Raw genomic sequence first — 8,215 nt, 5'->3', positions numbered from 1 at the left:
GCACGAGAGATTTGCGGTTTTGCTCGAGCACTCTTTTGTTATGTGGCATCCCCACGTTATATCACATGCTCTCAAAAAATATCGCCCATCACTCAAAAGTGGTGCGATATGCCATAAAACCGCCTCCCCGCGTAAATGGAAACCACCCACTATTCACACTTTAACTTCGCGCCCAAAGGTTAACCGTTGTCAGTTAAAAACTGAAAAAACCCCCTTTTCACTCCTTTTATTGTCATTTCCTTGCGAACACCTTTGCAAACCAATTTTGAACCTCGAAGCTCTATTCAACCATTTTAACCTCACCTGCAACCAGAAGATGTGACAAACTTCAAATTTCAAGCAAAAAGACCATTCAACCTTCAGAAATCTCTGCTGCTACCACAGAACCCTGTCTGCACACCTAATCATCATTTTTCTAGGTATTATTGAAAGAACCAGAATGGCCCTCTATTATAAACTCTACACAGTAATTATAAAATGTTAATTAATTAAAAAACCTCCCCAAGCTAAAAGAAAACCACTGTGCATCCAAAATCCATTTTCTACACACTGTATTCACCCTTCCCACTATTCCAGAACTCCTAACCCTACTCCTAAAGCTAGAGAAAGAGTAATTCAATAGAATAAACCAAATTATGGATTCCCAAAGAATTCTAAATGAGAAACCCCTGCAAACCCCCCACCTGGATTTTGACCGCCTCCCATTGGCTGATAGATATTTCAAATAAAAGACACAACTTCCCCCAGCCATTTATTGAAACTCCACTGCTAGAGTAAAGACAAATTCTTGAACCAAAATGATGACATTCATCTATGGGAATCCAATTTGCCCAAATAATTGTTCCCACAAGTATACCAGTTCCCTGAATTCATCCACCTCTGTCAAAACTGCTATATCCCAAGCCAAAGAGCCATAGTCTCTCCCAACCAGTAGAATTTGTTTACAATCATTGCAGAATCAATAAACCAGATGCTGCAGATCCAACCAAACCCAAATCAAACCCCATTTTCCATTGAATACCTCCTTAAACTCTATTTGAAGCTGGACCTTCCCAAGAGGACTCAAATATTTTATTCTTTCATCCTAGAAGAGTTTCATACCCCTACAGACAATCCCCCATACTTTGCTACCATTTTCTTTGAGGGCTAGACAAATTGTGACCATGCTCTCTTGTATTCTAGGATACACCACAAATGAGCATGTATATGAGCCTATTCTTTTTTTCTCTCTATATTTTTCCCAAGAAAGCCTCCAGCAACAATTTTCAATTTTTCCCAGTACTTGGCAGACAGGATCCATGATCAATTAATCAGACTACCAAATGAAAAAGTATTCAAATACTCTTCAGTATTATTCCACATGTTCTTGTATTTCCAGTCAGATAAATTTCCAGTCAACATCCAAAAGTTGGACACTAAGGGCCATCCTAGATCAGTCATCTTTTGGACACCCTTAATCCAAAAGTATTCCACTGTTTTCAGTTACAAAGAGTTCATTGATTCCTTTGTGCATCCAGTTGTAAACCTGCTAACCAGTAGCACTAACCCAGGATCAGTGATGAGATAAAAATATTTTTGCATTTTTCTAAGAACAATAGAGTAAGCGACTGGTATCTATACCAAGACCACACTGAAATTAGAATATATGGAGGCCAGCTCACTCCCTATAAGCTGCCCAAATATCTCCCCATGAGGATATCTTCATTAGAATATATCAGGTAGATTATAAACTCAGATGATGTGAATTTCTTATCAACTAGGAAGAAAACACAGTTCATGATAAAAAACCAGCTTGGTCCTTTTATCTGTAATAATAGGGAGGCTGGAGAAGAATAAGAGAAGTGTTTATAGGAAATGAAGTTTAGTAGCAGTTTTAAATGGCAGTATGACCTTTTAAGAGTCATAAACAAACTGAGGATCAAATTCAAATTAATCCCTTTTATGCATGAGTCCAAGGTAGACATTGAAAAATATGCCAACCAATCAGAATGGTTAGAAAATATCTTGATAGATATGGAGAAACAAATGGATACTAGCTCCATTCTGCATACTTCAGCCCTACATGACAAAAGTACAAAGAGAACCAAGGAAGAAGGTTCTTGTTCAAACATAGATACAACACATGTTAGATTTGAAATAATGTACAAGAAGAAGCCCAAGCTAAATCTTGTCAATGAGCAAGAAGAGCAAGCAGAGATAGTTGGGACAGTTGAGACACTTCAAATCATTGATAAAGAAACAGTGGTGAGAGAAAATACAGCTCCATTAGTTTCAGAGGAAACTCATCAACCTTCCACCTCTAATACCCAAAGCATTCAAAAACAACTTAGAATTGAGGTCTCATCATCAAGCAAACTAGAGAAAAAGTAAAAAGACATAAAGGAGAAGTATAAAGAGATCAGATTAAGGAATGAGGCATTAAAGGCTAAAACATATGCCTAGTATTTCAAAAAAACTCCTAGCAATCAGAATAGGTTGATGTCAGCTTTTGACATTAAAACTGGTAAAATGCAAATGACCTTTTTGCAGCCTACAGTCCAGCAGCCTAAATCATCAGTAGACTACAGGAAAACAGAATTTGAAGTTTTGGCCAGGGATGTTCACCCTATTGATCAAATTGAATTTCATAAGAAGGCAGGGAAATTATCTACTCAACAAGGACCAACAAGGCCATGAGTGTTCAGAAACTTCAAAATTCTCTAGACAACATAACAACATAGTTTAAGCTAGAGAAATCATCATCACAGGCAAAAGATAACAGAATCAAGTCACTGGAAGACTTGGTCATTGAGGTTGTATATAATCCAAATGACATCAAGGCTACAGAAAAGCTCATAAAGAAGAAAAATGAAGACATTGATGCACTGAAGAAGCAACTGAAGTTGCCTTCTTCTGGACATCCACATACCAAGGAGGTTCTACAAAGCCAAAGCCAAAAAGATGAAATGATGAACCTCATTCTTCAACTGAATGCTCAATTGAAAGAAATGGAGAATGATTTGGAAATTTAATACAGCTAAAACAGGTTAGCATTGAGACAACTATTGCCACTGTTATTCCTACAGTTACTACAACACTTCCTTCAACTTTGGCAGCTTCATTGGCCCCAACAGCTCCACTAGCTACAACACTTCCAACTACAATAGCAACTTCATCAACAACATGTTCAACAATAGTAGTAGCTCATCCTAGTGATGAAGTAGCTAAACTGGTCAAAGCCATCGAGGATATGTCCATCCAAATTCTAGAGGATGAGAAGAAATTGGCTCAAATTATGCATAATAATGAAGTCCAGAAGAAAATAAGTTGAACGAAAATATTGGGAAGCTAGAAAAAGAATTAAGAATGAAAGACCCACTAGTCCAAGCAAAACAACATTTATGGGTCAATATCATTGACTCAATCAATGATATTTGGCCATCTATACAAGTGATATTTGAAAAAAATTATTTAGTCAAAGAGGTTGGTGAAGGAATTCAAAGGGTTAAGGCCGAACTTGGAAACATGCCATAAGAAGCCTCTAGGATAATCCAGTTCCTTAACTCAAAGAATAAATATGAATTGCAAGAGCTTGGAATAGTTGACAGAATTGGCACTATACTAGAGGTGAAGAAGGTAATCACCAAGAGGAACTTGATGATGTAGCTTGAGGACAAATGTGTTGGGTTGTGTTATATTCTTTCCATGTAGTTAACAGGGGGTTTTAAGGGCACCTGTAACCCCACTTTATGGGGTTTGGGGCAGCGCCCCATAAAATTTTGGTTTTGGACCCTATGTTAGGTTGGGCGGACCCACCTATTGTTTTGTGCATGATTTTTACACATGTTTTTTTTGGACTCGATGGTTTTTTGGTCCATGGTATTCGACGCGATGGTTTTCGGTCCATGGTATTGGATGCTTCGGCATGTATAAATATGTATTGTAACATTGAAAGGAACAAAATAAAAAATCAAGCTGGTAGTCCCAGTTTTGGGATCCAGGGGAAAATCTCTGTGTATATGTGTTTTATGTGTTCCGCTCTCACATTATTTATTTTCTATATCTTATAATTCATATGCAGGTAATTTCTGTATGGGGTTAAAACCTACATTTGATATCAGAGCAGATTTGGCTTCAAGGGGATGCCTTTGTTGTTGAGGGGTTTCGCTCAGGCATGTGGTAGACCTTGTTCAGTGGGAGATCTGTGAGATCGATTCTAGTGGTGAAAGAAGAAGGCGAGCAGTGGAAAGATAGAGATCGAGAAATTTAATGGTCAGAGTTTTGAGTTGTGGAAACTCAAGATGGAGGATCTATTGGTGGATAAAGATCAGTGGATCGCGGTAGATCCAGGTACTAAACCAACGGGAGTGTCTGATGAAGAATGGAAGAAGTTGGATCAGAAGGCAAAGAGCACAATACGATTGTGTGTCTCCAATTTAGTATTACTGAATGTATCAGGGGAAGCTACGCAAGGGATTTGTGGGACAAGTTAGGGACTTTGTACCAATCTGAGTCTCTAGTGAATAAACTATTCCTGCGGAAAAAGCTGTATAACCTGAGGATGAAAAATGGAGACTCGGTGACAGATCATATGAACGCATTTAATACTGTGGTAAGTTAGTTAGCATCTGTTGATATTAAAATTTCAGATGAAGATAAGTGCATCAGTTTGTTGTGTTCTCTACCAGATTCATGAGATAGTCTAGTTATTGCAATAGGTAGCAATGCAACTGCCTTGCAGTTTGATGAAATAGTCTCAGCCTTGCTGACGGAGGAGATGAGATGGAAAAATATGGAGAGCTAAAATGGTGATTCCTAGTCTGTACGAGAATGGTCCCAGAACACAATCAAAAATAAGTCATCGAGTGGGAGATCTAAATCTAGAGGGAGATCTAAATCTCCAGGAAAGCCTGTAAAGGTGGTGTGCTGGAAATGCAGAAAGGAAGGCCACTTCAAAAGGGATTGTAAATCTAAAGCTCCTGACAAAGGAAAGGGATCTGATGAGGCTCCTTCTGCAGAGGTGAAAACCACCTCAAATGAAGGTGGGGATGTGTACTTGGCTTCTTCAAGTACACATGTAGATTATGACGCATGGTTGATTGACTGAGGTGCATCCTTTCACTTCAATCCCCATAGAGAGTGGTTCTGTGAGCATGAGAAATATGATGGTGGTGATGTCTTCTTGGGGGATGACAGGAAGGCTAGAATCATTGGTCGTGGAAAATTAAAGTTGAAGCTGCAAGGTGGAAGGGTTAGAACACTTCCGGGTGTTTTGCATATTCCTGCATTAGCCAGAAATCTGATTTCAATTAGTAAGTTGGATGATGCAGGCGTAAAAACAATGTTCGAGAAGGATACCTGAAAGATGGTTCAGGAAGCACTGGTATTGATGCGGGGAGTTCAGATTGGAACTCTGTACAAGCTGCAAGGTAGCACTATTATTGATGGGTGCAATAGTTCTGTGGTTCCTAAAAGTGGAGCAAAAAATCTAGTGGTCTCTGGAGAAAATACCATGCTGTGGCATCAAAGGCTTGGACATATTGGAGAGAAGGGCCTTCGAATACTTCATGGTAAAGGTATGGTAGAAGGTATGAGTAATAGCTCTCTGGATTTTGATTTCTGTGAAAATTTTGTATACGGGAAGCAGAATCGGGTGAGTTTCCCCTCTGGTGGTAAGAGGGCGAAACATATATTAGAGCTTGTGCACAGTGATGTGTTTGGACCTGTGAAGGTTTCATCACTGGGTAAGTTTGTGTACTATGTATCATTTATAGATGACTTCTCAAGGAATATATGGATATATTTCCTTAAGAAGAAATCTGAAGTCTTTGATAGGTTTAAAGAATTTAAGGCTCTAGTGGAAAACCAAACAGAGAAGAAGATAAAGGTGCTGAGGACAAATAATGGTGGAGAGTTTTGCAGTAAGGAATTTGAAGAGTTCTGCAAGAAGTGTGGTATAGCATGGAAGAAGAATACTCCATATACATCTCAGCAAAATGGAGTTGTAGAAAGAATGAACAAGACGTTGATGGAAAGGGCAAGAAGCATGCTCAGTGGTGTCGGGTTAGGACAGGAATTCTGGGCAAAGGAGGTGGATACTGCATGTTACCTGGTCAACAAGTCACCTTCATTAGCGTTGGAGGATAAGAATCCACAAGAGGTATGGACTGGTAAGAAACCCTCTCTTTCACATCTGAGGGTATTTGGATGTGATGCATATGTACATGTTCCAAAGGAGAAACGAACCAAGTTGGATAGTAAATCTAAAAAGTGCATCTTTATTGGGTATAAGGATGGTTTAAAGGGTTATAAGCTTTGGAACCCAGTCACACGAAAGGTTGTGTATAGCCAAGATGTGGTGTTCAAAGAGGTGAAATATGTTATTAAACATGAAATCCAACCAAAGGAACCTGAGAAGATAGAGTTTGAGATAAAGGAGGAAGAATCAGACTCTATAGCAGAGGAGGAATCAGAAGATGAAGAGCCACAAACTCCGGCTTTGAGAAGATCAGTTCGAGAAAGAAGGCAGCTTGAAAGGTATATTCCATCTGCTTTTTGTTCAAATTTTTCTTTATCTATTACTGATGATGATCCTAGAACTGTGAAGGAAGTAGTAGATTCAAAGGATGGAAAACTATGGAAAGAGGCCATGGTTGATGAAATGGCATCTTTGCACAAAAATGAGGCTTGGGATCTGGTGGAGTTGTCGGTTGGAAGGAAACCCATTGGTAGCAAATGTGTGTTCAAAAATAAGACAAATGCAGAAGGAAAAGTGGAGAAATACAAATCTCGGTTGGTAGCAAAAGGTTATTCCCAGGTGTCGGGAATTGATTTTGGTGATATTTTTTCTCCTGTTGCCAAGGTAACTTCTATTAGATTACTTTTATCTATTGCTGCTTCTTTTGATTTTGAGGTAGAACAGATGGATGTGAAGACAACGTTTCTACACGGGGATCTAGAAGAGGAAATCTACATGAAGCAACCTGAAGGCTTTGCGGTGAAGGGTAAGAAAGAACTGGTATGTAAGTTAAAGAAGTCTCTATATGGGTTAAAACAGTCACCAAGGATGTGGTATCAGAAATTTGATACATTTATATGGGGACTTAGCTTCACCAGAAGCAAAGAAGATCACTGTCTGTATTTTAAATTAATTGGTGACCGTGTTATTTATCTAGTCTTGTATGTGGATGATATGTTGTTGGTTGGAAATGACAAAGAAAGTTATCCAGGATTTGAAGACCCAATTGTCCTCCAAATTCGACATGAAAGATCTTGGTGCTGCAAACTATATTTTGGGCATGGAAATTAAAAGAGATTGGGCAAAGAGGAAGCTCTAGTTAAACCAGAGGAAGTATGTCGAGACAATATTGCAGAGGTTTAATATGTAGGATAGTAGACCGGTGAAGGTTCCTATTCCTGTAGGTGTGAGGTTATCTGCTGAACAGTGTCCCAAGACACAATAATAGGAAGAGGAAATGTCCCATGTTCCATATGCAAGTGTAGTTGGTAGCCTGATGTATGCAATGGTCTGTATTAGACCAGAAATTGCACATGAAGTGGGAGTATTGAGTAGGTTTATGTCAAAACCAGGAAGGAGCATTAGATAGTAATGAAGCAGGTTTTCAGGTATTTGCATGGCACTAGTGATTATGGTTTGTGCTACCAAGGAAGACCAGGATTGGACAGAGTGTTGGATATTCATGGCTTTGTTGATGCAGACTGGGCTGGAGATTTGGATCAAAGAAGATCTACAAGTGGGTATGTGTTTAACCTATTTAGAGGTGTAGTCAGTTGGATGAGTAAGAAACAATCTGTAGTGGCACTGTCAACTACAGAGGCAGAATACATGGCAGCCACTCATGCAAGCAAGGAAGCAGTTTGGTTGCAGAGATTGTGTTCAAGTATGGGGTTAGTACATGAAGCTATAACGATAGACTGTGACAGCCAAAGTGCAATTTTCTTGGCAAAGAACCCTGCATATCATTCAAAGGCAAAGCACATTGATGTTCAATATCACTTTGTGAGGGATATGATAGAAGACAAAAAGGTGTTGCTGGTAAAGGTGGACACTTTGAAGAATACTGCAGATGCATTGAAAAATATGTGAGCTCTGAGAAGTTCTCTTGGTGTAGAGAGACAATGGGCATTTCAGGGCTGGGAAAATGACTAAGCTCTCTTGTGGCCCCCTGTGGAAAGAAAACAACAAGTGGGAGAATGTTGGGTTGTGTTATATTCT

The sequence above is a fragment of the Pinus tabuliformis genome, chromosome X (genome assembly GCF_031772625.1).
Source record: "Pinus tabuliformis cultivar Carrire ecotype Pingquan chromosome X, CPIR1, whole genome shotgun sequence".
Taxonomy (NCBI): domain Eukaryota; kingdom Viridiplantae; phylum Streptophyta; class Pinopsida; order Pinales; family Pinaceae; genus Pinus; species Pinus tabuliformis.
The sequence above is the reverse complement of the archived record's forward strand: the minus strand, read 5'-3'. Positions refer to the sequence as shown.